The following is a 15,337-nucleotide window of genomic DNA, read 5'->3' as shown; positions in this document are numbered from 1 at the left end:
GGAGTGGACAAGGATGGAGGCAGAGAGGGAACACAACAGGAAGGTTGACATTGGCGGCGGGGGTGGGGGTGTGGTCAACCAGAACACAAACTTGAAGAACTGGAGTAGAAATAGGAAGCGGAAGAGATGTGAGGTACAGGCAGGTGTGTTGTCAGTTCGAGATTTCTCTCTTGGATGCTGAGTTCTGATCATGGCATTGCTCTTCTCCGGGTTAGTGTCCTCTTATAAAATCAGGAACAGCAGGTACGCACTGGTTTCCAGAAGACATGCCCACGAGGCTTTGCTGTATCACTCTACCGGGCCCTCCCTGCTGCTTCCTCCACGCTCACCAGCATTTATTGTCTAGGGCAGTGGTCGGCAAACTCATTAGTCAAAAGAGCCAAATATCAACAGTACAACGATTGAAATTTCTTTTGAGAGCCCAAATTTTAAAACTTAAACTATATAGGTAGGTTCATTATTATTAACTTAATTAATAATTTTGGATTGAGTACTTAGTATTAACAACATGAATTCAATACACTAATATATTTATGGAATGTCTATTATGTGTCTAAGGCTGGAGATAACATGACATCCTTCTGGAACTTACATTCTAGTGAGGAAGATCAACTTTAAATAAATAAATAGTCACATCAAATAATTGCAGTTGTTATGAGTGCTAAGGAAGGAAATAAACAGTAAGCGAGAGAAGTTATTTAGCAAAGTTAGGCATTTAAACACCTCTAAGCAGGTAAGTTTCATTTTATAATCATAAAGCCACCAACACAAAATAATTACAATTCTTAAATTGATGACAAAAATACCTGTAGGATTTGCAGCTGGTTGGAAAAATACAGGTAACTTTATGCTTTGAGTAGGTACTTTTGTCACCCGTGCGCGATTTGTGGACGCGACTAGCACTAACCACTGCACAATGAGACTGCTCACTGACTGGCTCACTCAACTCATGTATGAATCGTGCGCCTCCCCTGCACCGCGTCTCCAGTCACCCCACTGACTGACTGACTGACCGACACCCCCCTCTTCTTCTAATGCCACTTCTTCAAAATAGACTCGCCCAGGCCAAAAACCGACTTCTGCGCATGGGCCACGAAGTTTCAATTGTACTGTACGTGTGCACCCGCACGTGGTATTTTGTGGAAGAGCCACACTCAAGGGGCCAAAGAGCCGCATGTGGCTCGCGAGCCCCGGTTTGCTGACCACTGGTCTAGGTTCTACATTTGGCTGGCTTCTTTCATTTCCTTTTTCACTTTGCTGGGTGATACTATGGCTCAAGATACTATTTTTAGGTTGACAACTCCCAGATATACACCTGCAGCCTAAACTCGAGACCTGTATTTCTATTGTTTCCATAAAAACCTGAGCATCAACGTGCCCCACACGGAAGCCATTCTCCTCCTCCAAGCTGGCTCTGTTCGTCTGCCTTTTTTTTTTTTTTCCTAATAATGATACAAACAGCTGCCTGGTCATCCAAGCCAGAAACTGGGGAGTCATCTTGGACTCATCTTCCTCCATCTGTAAGTCAATTTTGCCTCTTAACCATTTGTTCATTTGGTCACACTCTTCCTTCTCCCCTGCTGATTTCTTGGTTACGCCCCATCATCTCTCACCTGCCTACCTCAGCAGCTTCCTAACCAGTCACTAGTGTCCAGTTTTACAAGCCCCAAATCCGTCCTCCATGCCACGCAATACTTTTCAAAGTGGGAAGCTGATGCTCTTACTCCATGGTTTGATGACTTCTCATTGCCTAGCCCCAGACACAATCTAGACATAATCCCTAACACACATCTCCTTCCTGGCTCGACCTCTTCCTTCGAGGCTTATTTACAGTCATTTTCCAAGTAGTACTTCAGGCTCCATCCGCACCCAGTGGCAATCTCCTGAACGCATGCTTCCCTGACCCCCTCCCCTGCCTTGGCATGGCTGCCCACGAGCTGGAATGCCCATTCTTTTCCTTTTTAACATTGTTTAACCACAATATTGATTATTAGGGATTTTTTAAAAAATATATTTTATTGATTTTTTACAGAGAGGAAAGGAGAGAGAAAGAGAGTTAGAAACATCGATGAGAGAGAAACATCAATCAGCTCCTCCTGCACATCTCCCACTGGGGGTGTGCCCGCAACCCAGGTACATGCCCTTGACCAGAATCGAACCCGGGACCCCTCAGTCCGCAGGCCGACGCTCTATCCACTGAGCCAAACCGGTTTTGGCGATTATTAGGGATTTTAAAGGTAACCAATTCTATTTTTTCAATTACAGTTGACACTCAATAATATATTAATTTCAGGAGTTTTTTGGATATGTCTCCTCAGGCAAGGGAAACAAAATAAAAAAATAAATAAACAAATGGGACCATATCAAACTAAAAAAAAATTTGCACAGCAAAGGAAAACATCAACAAAATGAAATGGAAGAAGATATTCACCAATATACATCCAATAGGGATTAAAATCAAAACATATAAAGAACTCATACAACTTAACGCCAAAAAAACAAATAATGTGATTTTAAAAAATGGGCAGAAAACTTGAATAGACATTTCTTCAAAGAGGACCTACAGATGGTGAATAGACATATGAAATGATGCTTAAAATATTAATCACGAGAGAAATGCAAATCAAAACCACAATGAGCAATCACCTCACATCTGTCAGAATGTCTATCATCAACAAATCAAGAAACAAGTGCTGGCAAGGATGTGGAGAAAGGGGAACCCTAGTACACTGCTGGTGGGAATGCAGACTGGTGCAGCCACTGTGAAGAAAACTAAGGAGTTTCCTCAAAAAATTAAAAATAGAACCATCATATGACCTGACTAGCTCACTTCTGGTATTTATCCAAAAAAATCCAAAATACTAATTCAAAAATAGATATGCATCTCTATGTTCATTGCAGCATTATTTGCAATAGCCAAGCTATGGAAATAACCTAAATGGAATGCCCTTTCCCTTTATGCTGATGGAGGCCAAGTTGTCCTTGAAAACTCAGTTCTTGCTTCAGCTTCTCTTTGAAGCCTTCTCTGACATTTTCTAGATCTTTCCACTTCCTCATCCCTTGTACACACCTGTAACCTAGCGCTTAGTGGACTGAATTCTAACCCCTTGCTTAAATTTGTATCTTCTCCATAAAATCTGAGCTCCTGGAGGGCAGGGCCTTGTCTCAGGGTCTCTCCCTGCAGCTCGCACAGCGTTTCTAAACTCTGCTCTCCAGAGTTCCCACCCCACAACTTACTAACAGGTCTTCCTGACACAAGAACTGGTAGTCAGATGTGTTTGAGGAAAGCGGCATGTTGACAATACACAGGAGCTCAGTGAAATCTTTCAGCAGAAAGATCTAGTTTAACTCCTCTCCAGACCCAGGGCAGTGGGACGCCTACGCAGAACCTTCTAACACATGTGCCAGAGGCCAAGATGGAGATGTTCCCAGGTGACCAGGGAGCAGAGAAGGATCGGCCCAGGCTCAGGGCAGTAGCATTTCTAGAGGAAGTGACCTTGATCCCTCCCAGTAGAATAGTCAGCATTTTTTTAAAAAATTTGTTTTTATTGATTTGAGAGAGAGAGGAAGGGAAAGGGATAGAGAGATAGAAACATCTATGAAAGAGAAACATAAGATTTGCTGCCTCCTGCATGCTCCCAACTGGGGATCAAGCCCACAACCTGGGCATATGCCCTGACCGGGAATCGAACCTATGACCTCTTGGTTCATGGGTCAATGATCAACCACTGACCGGGCACAGTCAGCAATTTATTCCCCAGGAGGGAAATGCTGGTGCCCTAGTACTTCCAGAGACTGAACTTCAGGGTTGGATGTGATCATCAGGAGAGTTTAAAGAAAGTCAAAGTCTTCCAGGATGTTCTCGTCTCATATTCATTCCTGTGGTCAGACTCAGCTTTGAACTGGCCTGCCGCGGGCTGAATCACATCCCTAAACTCAGCGCACTTAACGCCTTGCTTCTACTATCCTATTGTTGCTATTTTCCTGTGCATGGCCTAGTGGGCTTCTGAAGGCAGGCAGGGGTTCTCCCATAGACTGCAAGCCCCAAGCACACAGGGCACCAGAGGAATGTTTATTGAATGCAGGAAACACAAGGATAATTTAATATTTCCTATTTGCATTGAGGCAGATGTGATGACGCAGAGCCTGAGCTCAGGTACGTCGAACCCCCGGGGGCATGTTTTGCAAAGGTTGAGGCTGAGGGGAGCAGACCCTTTCCTTCACCTCTGCCCAGAAGGAAGTGAACTCACTAGTTCCTATTTAACTCCCAGACCTGCGGATGGGAGGAAGGGGCCTGTTGGCATCTCTGACTTGGCTGTCCAGCACACTGCCCCAAAGAAGGCCAATTGTTTTAAAGACATTAAACTGTATTTCCAGTTTTGCGTGGAGGCAGTGCTCTACGGGGGGTTAGGGTGAGCACTGTGCCCAGTGTCTGGATTGGAATCCTGGCTTCATCACTTGCTGCCTCTATGACTTTGGGCAAATTACCTGACCTCAGTTTTCTCACCTGTAAAACAGGGGTGATTAGCATAGTACCTACCTCCTAGGACTCTCATGAGGACTACCTGATTTACTACGCATGTGGGATTTAGAAGAGTGCTTGGCATGTAGCAAGTGCTATGTGTGTTTGTAAAATCAATCGATTAATATTAGTCTCTAGGTTGGGCCAGATCCAAGATGATACAAAGGATCATGGCCAGAGAGTGCAAATTATCAGTAGTGTCAGCACCTACTGGGCAAAAGTAGGAATAAGAGTCATTTCTTCTGTTGTTTAATTTCATCCCCGACAACCTACAAAGTGGGCGTCATTTTCATGTTCTTAGAGGAACCAGGCTCAGAGGCGGGCATGCACAATGCTGTACATCTGAGTTAGGGGATGGATCCAGCCCTCAAATCCATGCCTGTTTCACTCACAAACCCCATCCTTTCTCATCCAGTGACACTTTCTCTCAGGGGGGTGTTTGTGTTACAGGCACCCCAACACTGCTTTGACTCTCTGGTCAGGAAGCAGTTCATAAGCCTCTTTAAAAAACAAACAAACAAAAAAAACATTTTTATTGATTTCAGAGAGGAAAGGAGAGGGAGACAGAGATGGAATCATCAATGATGAGCCTCTTAAATCACATAATTCATGTTGCTTCCCACCTATATGTTTAAAAGTCATTAGTTCTTTTATTAGAAAAGTTAAACTTGGTCCAGCCCGCATGGCTCAGTGGTTAAATGTCAGCCTAAGAACCTGGAGGTCAGTTTGATTCCGGATCAGGGCACATGCCTGGGTTGTGGGCTCGATCCCCTGTGTGGGGCGTGCAGGAGGCAGCCAATGAATGATTCTCTCTCATCATTGATGATTCTATCTCTCTCTTCTTCTCTGAAATAAATAAAAATATATACTTTTTAAAAAAGAAAAGTTAAACTTGCACATGACCCCTTTGTTTCACACACTACAGTAAAAAGCAAGCCTGTCTCGCTTTCACATTCTCCATTCCCCAAATCTCGGGCAACATTTCAAAACCAAATGCAGAGACCGCTTTATTTATTTCATTGTTTATTGTGATTAGCTCTACCACTACCTCCCATGTGGATGTTTCTTCCACAAATGATCCCTGCATTTATAAACATTTCAAATATGTACAAATGAGAGGGCGCTTTCCTCGTGTTACAGGCTTCCTCGCTTACACCCCAGTGTACAGGTGAGGAAGAGGAGGCCCAGGCGTGACTCAGCAGCTCGCACAGCTCCCCGCCGTGTCAGCCTGGGCTTCTGTCTGAAGCACATGGTTGAGTTTCTATTCAGTATTATTGCTGAGGTCTTATTGTGAGGAACATGCTCTTTGGGATTGCTGCTTATCTCTAACTTAAAAAGAAACGAGGTTTTTTTTTTCTGTTTGCTTTTTCAACCTTCAGCTTCCATGACCTTAAAAAAAAAATAAGCACAATCTGCGCTGACCTAAAAGGAGCCTGTTTACAACATGATCTGGGACCTGGATCGCGACCAGCTCAACTTCGGTGTAAGGTTCTCCAAACACATTTTTCCAAGTGGCAATTGGTTCATTTCCATTGACACGCTCCAGTGGTAAAATGGTAGTCTGGTACATCAGGAGGTGAGCTAGAGAGCTAATGGATTTTTTTTAAACTTTGAAACGTAGGCACCATTTATTATCCTTGTATTTAGCCAAATGCATATTTAAGGTTAGAACTGCTGAAGACAACATTCTAATAGTCTATAGTTTTTATTGAGATTGATATTTGATGGACCAGACAATCTTTAACATCACTTTTTGCTTTAAAACGCATGATTCTCTATAAAAAGAAAGTCATTTGCTCACTAAACCTGGAAAACCTGGTGAATTGTGTAAAAGAGCTCTGGAAAGTATTCCTGAATTGTTTTTTGTTTGTTTCCAAGAGTGTAGTGCATACATAAAAAAATACGCATTGTATTACACATTGTTTCCCAATGCCATAACTCCCTTTATCAACGCAGACACAGTCTTTGTAGACCTGGTCTTTCTGTATGAGATTATCATAGAAAAGCACAGAAGAAATGATGGTCCCTCCTGATTAAATGGTAGAATGCTGTGATTTAAATTGTGAAGTCAGGGCTAATCTCTTAGGCTTTGAAAATCGCTCCCTCTCATTTTCTCTAACCCCCTTTCTTCTTTTATCTGAGGAGGGAGAGTGAGGTAGGTAGATATGACTTTTAAAGTCCCAATGCAATGCCTATGACTAATGAAACATTAATGGTAGTGCTTAGTGCACCTTGAGGAGATCTCAAAGCAGAGTCTGTTCCTTTCATTCTATTAACTTACTCCCCAGGGGTCCCACCCTAGCAAGCAGAACTCCTTCTCATTGGCCGTCCTCCTCAGTCCAATCCAACTGTGACATTTTAGTCCTTCAAGAGTGGCATTCAAATCCCTGTGAACCCTTGGCCACGCCTCCTCTCTCTCCCAGCCCCAGTCAAGGTTAACCAACACCTTCCCTCTCCCTGCAGGGTCTGCAGCTGCTCCCACCGCCTGGCTGCCTCGCATCACTCCATAATCTGCAGCCTCCGTGGAGTCTCTCCCGCCCGCCACACGGTGCTGGCTCTGAGTCACGGCCACTCTGACCGCTCTGAGTCATGGCTTCTGTGACCATCTGCTGCCTTGTCCCCAATGCCCACTTCTTCCAGTGCCTTCACCTCCACAGGCATACTTGCCTCCCTTTGCCAATACTTACAACAGCCACACTGTCCCTGTCATCACCAGGCCTTCTGCTATCTCTAGGATGTGTCAACCAATGACCTTGCTCCCCAGAGGAGCAATGTCTGGAGACAGTTTTTGGTTGTCACATCTGGGGAGGGGAGAGCTGTAGGTCCCTAGTGAGTAGAAGCCAGGGCTGCGGCTGACCATCTACCTGGACAGACAGCCCCTCAGAACAAAGGAGTCTCCAGCCCTACATGTCAGCAGAGCCCAGGTTGAGCCTCCTGCTCTGGGAGACAGTGGAGGCCTTGATTCTCTTATTGCACTTTTGGCAGAAAGACAACAACAAAACAAAACACAATCTGTCCTCCAGGCACATACCTGGAGCCTGTGTTCTCTTTCTCGCGTCTCAGCTCAGGATCTTGTGGACCCAGCCCTTCCATCGGGTCTGGGTCCTTCTCCTCCCGGGGCTGGGCCTGGGACAGGGGGCTCCACCTGGGGAGAGAACCACTTTAGACCAGCGGTTTTCAGTGCTGGCCGCACATCAAATTCAGGTCATTTCAAAGACTTAGAATATTTAGAAAACACATACTCAGGATTCAAATTAAACTGGTCTGGGGTGGCGTCTGAGAGCTATTTTTTAGAACCCCCCCCCCACCTCCCCCGATAATAACACTGTGCAGCCAGAGCTAGCGCCTGCAGGACTGGCAGCCTGTTGAATGCACAGAGAAGACCTGCCCAGAGAGCCGTAGGAAGTTACACCTGGACCCGTTAGCACTAGGGGAGGAGAAAAGTCTTAAAACTGTGGTCAGCCTGCGTCATCGGGGCAAATTCGGATTCTTGGAGGGTCATTGTTCAGAGTCCTTCTATATCTCAAACTGGGGCTTACACTAATTTTAAATATTTATCAAAAGCCAGGAAATGAGGGTAAAAGCTATCTTCATAATTAAGCAGTCTCTGCTAGTTATTCATGAGTCATGGGGAACAATGTTTTTATCTTCTTGCAGGAAGACAAAGTCACCCTGCACTAAAGCTTTGAGAGGAATCATAGCTTATGAAAATAATGGGTGGCATCATAAATCACAAACGTTGTCTCTATGATATATGACCACTCTCATTCTGTACATTTCCTCCCTATTTCAATACAATGGAGTCTTTATAATACAAATTAATCTGGCATTAACCTCGGAGTCCTTAGTCTGCTTTCCCTAATGAAACTGAAAATAGTAAGCCTGTCAGAGAAAGATAAGTATCACATGATCTCACTTATATGTGGAAGCTAATGAACAAAATAAACTGATGAATAAAATAGAACCAGAGACAAAGAAGCATGAAGCAGACTGGTGAATCTCAGAGGGAAGGGGGGTGGGGCAAGGAGGGATGTGATTAACCAGGGAACTTATATGCATACATGCATAACCTTTGGACACAGACAATAGAGTGGTGAAGGCCTGGGAGGGGCGGATGTAAGGTGGAGAGTGTCAATGGGATAAAAACAAACAAACAAACAAACAAACAGAGGCATCTGTAATACTTTCAACAATAAATTTTTTAAAAAGAAATGAAAATAAAAATACTTCTCAATGCTCAGAATCTTATTAAATAATATGCAACTTAAGTAAATCATATCTAATTTCTATTTCTTCTTCTTCTTCTTCTTCTTCTTCTTCTTCTTCTTCTTCTTATTATTATTATTATTAGTATTCTGAAGCCACACACTCAGCATTCTATAACGAAATAAACATTGGATGTCTAGTTTATGCTATGGGACCGTTTTAGCAAGTCACTACACCTCTCCTGACTGCTTCCGTGTCAGGATATGACGGTGCCACCAGGTGACATGTAAAATGATTCTCAAATTCAAATTAGCAAGAAGGCAGATTACCAGTCTGGCAACCCTAAAGAACAACGAGGTTCCTGGTTTATTGCCTTGGCAGTTAGTGTGGAAACATGCCATATATCAATCAACAACAATGTCCTGGGTACCTCTTAACAAACCAAAAAAAAGTGTGGGGTGTTGCTATGGAGACTTCAAAGAAATAGTACTATATCTCCATGGTTTTACTATCAATAAGGTTGGAGAGATACAGTTACATCAGATAAGAACATCCAGATGTGCCAACTGGTATTTCATTAAGTCAGTGAACGTTTATTGGGAACCTATTGCATGAGTTAGCTCCTCACCTAATGAGTATCACAGATAATAGTGCTGATATGTTTGGGGAAAAGCTGTCACTTTTCTCCATTCGTATAAACCAGTGATGGTGAACCTCTTGAGCTCGGCATGTCAGCATTTTGAAAAACCCTAACTTAACTCTGGTGCCGTGTCACATATAGAAATATTTTTGATATTTTCAACCATAGTAAAACAAAGACTTATATTTTTGATATTTATTTTATATATTTAAATGCCATTTAACAAAGAAAAATCAACCAAAAAAATGAGTTCACGTGTCACTTCTGACACGCATGTCATAGGTTCGCCATCACTGGTATAAACTATAGTAATACACTGCATTCACTCTTCAGTGAGTAGCATAGTGTTATCCATTATCTCAAGTATCTTTCATGGACCTAACTTACTGCTATGGAAAGAGCACGGGTTTATCTTATTCTTGGGTAATTCTGAAAGTCCCTTCCCTGTCACCTGCTCCTCCAGCTGAGATCACCACCTCTGTTGTGTCCCACAGGCTGTTTCTAAGCTGAGAGCTAGTAGTCATCAATAATTTGATAGCGAATTTAATTAAATGTGCATTGATTGAGAGCTGTGTAGGAGATGTGCATCGCAAGCATTGTGTTAAATGCTGGCTATATGGAGAGTAAACATCATTTGTACCCTGCCTGTGTAGTTTATAGTCAAGCAGGGAAATAATTCAATTATGATACACATGATAGATATACAGTGATAAGGCCTGTTCAATGTTCAGGGGTAGCTCATTCATTCATTTATTCATTTAACAAATATGTATCTAGTGCCTATTTCCTCCAGCCACCATCCAAGTGGGTACTATACATTGGGGAGAAAACAAACAAACAGACACGGTCTCTAAACTTATGGAGCCTGCAGATGAATGGAAGAATAGATAAGTGGATGAGCAAACAGCAAAAACAGTATGTAATTTCCCGAAATGCTAAGTCCCATAAAGGAACAAGCAAGGCACAGAGATAATGCGAGGGGTGGACCTATGTTCTCAGCATCTCAGCTGAGACCTGAAGAACACAAGAGCCCATCATGCAATGAGCAGAGGTGAGGGCCCCGGGTCAGGGGCCCGGCACAGCGAAGGCTGGGAGGCAGGAGTGAGGGTGGCGTGCCTGGGGACCTGAACTGGGCGCTGTGGTTAAAGGGGTGAGCAGCGGGAGTGAGTCTGGAGGGAGGGCAGCCACGGCTTTGTGGATCAGATAGAGAATTTCTTTAAAACCCAATGAGAAGCTGTTGAAGGATATTACATTGGGGGAGGACAAGCATCTAAGTTTTAGACATTTACCCTGGGCACTAAACAGAGACCGCATGGGAGTGGAACATGTGTGGTTTTGGGGAGACCATCTGGGAGGTTGAGGTGACGTGGGCTGGGCTGGTGGCAGTGGGCAGGCAAAAAACTATGGCTGGATGTGAGGAGGGAGGGAAAGAAAAGACCCATATGAAGGGGTCAAGGAGGCTACTGCACATACAAGCGTGGATCTTGGGGAAGAGTACAGGGTGGGGACAGCGATGAACACGCTTCTGACAACTGCAGGGTGTCAAAGGGTAGGAGCAGATGAAGTCATTCGTGGAATTAAAAAGAGGGAGCCCTGTCCCCAGTCACTGCAACCTTCCCAGGAGCTGAACAATGTGCTATGTTCAGGTTCTGTAAACATTTTCGTGTCACCAGTGCATATAAAGCACCTGCTGTGGATGAATGGGCCAGAGGACACCTTGACCCAAAGGGGAGGTAGAGGGCATATTTCCTGGAGGCAAAGGGAACACACACTGAAGGCTCCTTCACCAGCACGACACCTACAAGGCCCTGGACATGGTCTTGTATTTGTAGGTTAGGCTTTTCTTTTTCTCTGGAGAGCCTCCAAGTTCCTAAAGTTCAGGCCCCACAACATCGGGCTCTGCCCCTGGTGGGGAGCTTCAGGAACAGAACATACCATCAGAACAGAACATACTATCAGGAACCACCAATGCCCTGGCAATGCGGTGGCCAATGGGGCCTTTAGATTAGATTACCTCTGTGCTGGGTCGACTAGAAGTTGTGGGCAAACATATTCTTTGCACAAAAGCTTTCTGTTCAAGCCTATCCCCTGACCTATTCGCATGTGCCCCAACCAGGAAGTTAGTGATAGCACTGTGAGGGGGAAGGGCGAGGCCTGGGCCAGGGCTGGGAAGGGAACGAGCCATGGGCATCACTCCGGCCATGAGAACACCCTGTGGATAGTCAACAGAATGGACTCACCAGGCAACCAAGAGTTCATCTCGTTCGCCAAATCCAAAACGTTTGAAGAAGAGGAGAAAGAGTAAAAACGGTCAGGCAGACTGGCTGCATAATCCACAGGGCCCAGTGCTAAGTGAAAGCGTGGTGGGCCTGCTGTTCAAGAGTATTAACAATTTCAAGACAATGGCAGCAGAGCATGAACCCAACAGCCGGCACCGTTTGGAGCAGGGGCCCGATGTGGTGCCACAGGTCACCACTCACGAAGTCAGCCCTGGGAACAGAAGGAACTTTGGCGCAGGGCTCTCACATTTATTGGGCATGGTCTATGTTCCAGACACAGGCAAGATGTTCACAATTCATTTTGCCTTCAGAACTACTTTGTGAGAGAAATATTATTATCGGCACTTCACAGCTGAGCAATCAGGTCTTAAAGGGATTGTTTGCACACACACGCTCAGGTTGTACATTGGTGTCCAGAAGGGACCAAAAGTCACTGCCCAAGCATTGGTCAGAACCAGAAACACGGGGCTGTGTCATAGGCTCACTTAACAAAGATGTCAAAATGGCTTGATGAGTCGTGTGAACCACAGTTGAGGCAGTAAATAGGAAACGGAACCCCCCTGGTCCTTTTCCACTTCCCTGAACCCTTCAGCTCTGAACTAGTGCGAAGAGGTTGTCATCCCAGCAAAAGCTTCTAGACGTTCCGGTTTTAGTATTTAGCTGCTCTGGCTGGCATAGGGTTAAATGACTACTGCTTTATTTGCAACTTATTTATATTAAAAGTGAAAGGTCAAATTCACACAGGGTGAAATAAAGGGCTCATTATAAACATGCAAACAAACGCAAGTGTTCGCTGCCAAAAATATCCAAACAAACCAAACCAGAAACAAGAAATATCTCCTTGGCTCAAATGGTGCCGTTCTTCCACAGAGATGAAAGGAAATCCTGAAATTCAAGACCAAACCCAAGCAAGTACAAATTTTATGTTGCTCTTTAGTGGACACCAGGTTAAGGGAGAATTGATACACTGGCTAATTGAAGCACCGGGGACACCCACATTGCAAGCTGAGGCCAAAAGATCTATTAAGGCACTGGAATTTTCTAGCATTTTCTAGCAGTCTCCAAGCTGTCCTGTCTTCATTCATGCTTGTTTTTTTGCACACACTGTAAAGCATAGACAAAATTCCTTTTATAGAAAGAAAGATTCCTTTATTTACCTGAGTTCAAACATATAGACAACATGCTTATACATGAACTTCACACATAGGTGCTCTTAGCCTTGTTTTAGCATGGAGAGTAAGGGGGGGGGGACTGAGATGGCAGATGTGTGATTTTTAAAGAGCATGTGGATCTGACGTGATCATCACCAAGGAGACATGGCCTCACATCAACATGAGGAACTGGAAGTGAGCCCGTCATGCACCGGTGCCAACTCCGTGGTCCTAGAAACTGGTGAAACGGGTTTGGTACTGACTTTGAACTACACACATGAACCTCAGGGCTTCCACTGAGAGGAGAGTTTACTGGATTGTGGTTCTGGGACCTTTTCTGAGAAGAAGGCGGAGATAGAAACTGGCATCTGTTCTTTCACCCACTACAAGGAGCAGGCAAGCTTACCAAGTCCATTGCTCGACATGAGGAAAGTAGGATATTGAGCTAAGTAAAATGAGTTAGACAGAGAGGAGAATGTAAACAGAGAGGAAAATGGTGGTGAGAATAATAGGAAGGGGCTCACAGGTGGGTGGTGGAAATGGGGTGATGTCGGTCAAAGGCACAAACTTCCAGTTATAACATGAATAAGTTCTGGGAATCTAATATACAACATGGTGACTATAGTGAACAAGCCTGTTTATAGATTTGAAAGTTGGGAAGAGACTAGATCATGAATATTTTCATCACAACAAAAAAAATGGTAGTTATGTGACACGAAGGAGGTACTAGCTAACCCTATGGTCAATCATTTTGTGATATACAAATGTATCCAATCAACCCAATAAGTTATCAAATCAAAACCTTAAAATTATACAGTGTTGTATGTCCATTATATCTCAACTAAATTGAAAAATAAGATTCACTTAAAAAAAAAAAAGGCAACTGCCAAGCTGTTTCCCAGAGTGGTCGTTCCATTTTGCATTCCCAATTCCTGTTCCTTCAGATCTTGGAGAATGCTTGATTTCGTCAGCTTTTTTCACGGTAGCCATTCCAAGAAGTGTTCTGGTATCTGATCAGATTTTCATTTTCCGTTTCCCTAATGACTAAACAACTTGTGCATCTTTTCATGTGCTCATGTGTCATGCACGTGTCTTCTTTGGTGAAGTGTCTTTTCAAATGTTTTTTTTCACTTTTCAAAAATTGGGTCAGTTGTTTTCTTATTATTGAATCTTCTTATTTTTAATTTGGAAAAAGATATTTACTATGCATATATGCAACTTATAGCTAGAATATTTTTAAAAAATGTCTACATATTATTTTTTAAAAGCAGACTAAGAAGAAAAATGGGCAAAAACTTACTTACAAAAGAAGATATTCAAGTACTACATAGTCTATGAAAGTTTGCTTGATTTTATTAATAATTAGGGGTATGAACACTGAAATTACAACGTGATCCAAAGTATTCCTGTCCTGGTATTAGCAAGAATGTGGAGCAGCAGGAACTCTAACACGCTGATGCTCAGGGTGTATATTTGTGCAACCATTTTTATTGAATCTTTAGACTTCTTTATGTATTCTGGATACAAGTCATATATATGCTTTGTAAATATTTTTCTCACAATCTATGGCTTATCTTTTCATTCTCTTAACAGTATCTTTTGAAGAACAGGAGTTCTTAATTTTGATGAAGTCCAGTGTATCAATCTCTTCTTTTATCTATCATGGTTTTGGTGTTGTATCTAAGAAATATGCCTAACCCAAGCCTATGAAGAATTTCTCCTATGTTTTCTTAGAGAAGAGTTATTGTTTTGGCTTTTTATTTAAGCCTCTGATCCATTGGTATGTGGTATGAGGCATAGGTTACAATAGATCAATTGTTTTTTTTGCATATGATCATCCAGTTGCTCCAATACCATTTGTTGAAAAGACTATCCTTCCTAGGGAATTGCCTTTTTACCTTTGGCAGAAATCATTTGCTTGTGTATATGAGGATGCACTTCAGACTTTCTGGTCTATTCCATTGACTTGTTGCTCCATCGTGGCTGGAAGCAGAAGTCTGGGCTCCCGGCAAAAGCATCTTGCGTGGACACCGGCGGCCTTGTGAAGTGGCATGCCACCATCTAGTCTCTTCTTTCTCGGCAGTGGACAGGGATAAAGGAGAAACCCTGGCGGGTACGAAGACGGGTTAGGGGAGAAGGAAAGGCAGGATTCATTTTTCCCCCCTGCAAGTGGAGAAGTTGTTTTGCACACCCCCACCCATATACTATTTCTCTAACAACGCTCATGCTGCCTCGGGATTTCCGTCTTAGAGTACCCACCCACGGTTTGAGGCCCTCAGATGCTCACATCTCTAAAAAAAAAAAGACCGTACCTTTTATGTAATGATGTTTACTTTGAATTTATATTAGTTCACACAAACACTCCATCCATGCTTTTGTTCCGGCCCTCCGGTCCAGTTTAAGAACCCATTGTGGCCCTCGAGTCAAAAAGTTTGCCCACCCCTGGTTTAGGGCCTGGAGCTACGCAAAGGCCAGACTCTGGCTAGCGCCTTGGAAGATCATCTTTCTTGGTTCATGCCTACGGGGTTCAATTAAGAAG

The 15,337-nt window shown here is 43.6% G+C and overlaps 1 protein-coding gene across 1 annotated transcript in view; it reads right to left on the bottom strand.

The window, feature by feature from the left end:
• The window catches only part of LIFR (leukemia inhibitory factor receptor alpha), a 121,655-nt gene extending 113,223 nt beyond the window's left edge, over positions 1-8,432 (bottom strand). Inside the window, exon 1 of the mRNA XM_015562601.1 lies at positions 7,554-8,432. The gene's annotated coding sequence lies outside the window, so the exon portion shown is untranslated. The remainder of the gene's footprint in view (positions 1-7,553) is intronic.
• Positions 8,433-15,337: the final 6,905 nt, after the last annotated feature.

The sequence above is a fragment of the Myotis davidii genome, unplaced genomic scaffold (assembly GCF_000327345.1).
Source record: "Myotis davidii unplaced genomic scaffold, ASM32734v1 scaffold496, whole genome shotgun sequence".
NCBI classification, from domain to species: domain Eukaryota; kingdom Metazoa; phylum Chordata; class Mammalia; order Chiroptera; family Vespertilionidae; genus Myotis; species Myotis davidii.
The sequence above is the reverse complement of the archived record's forward strand: the minus strand, read 5'-3'. Positions and strand labels throughout refer to the sequence as shown.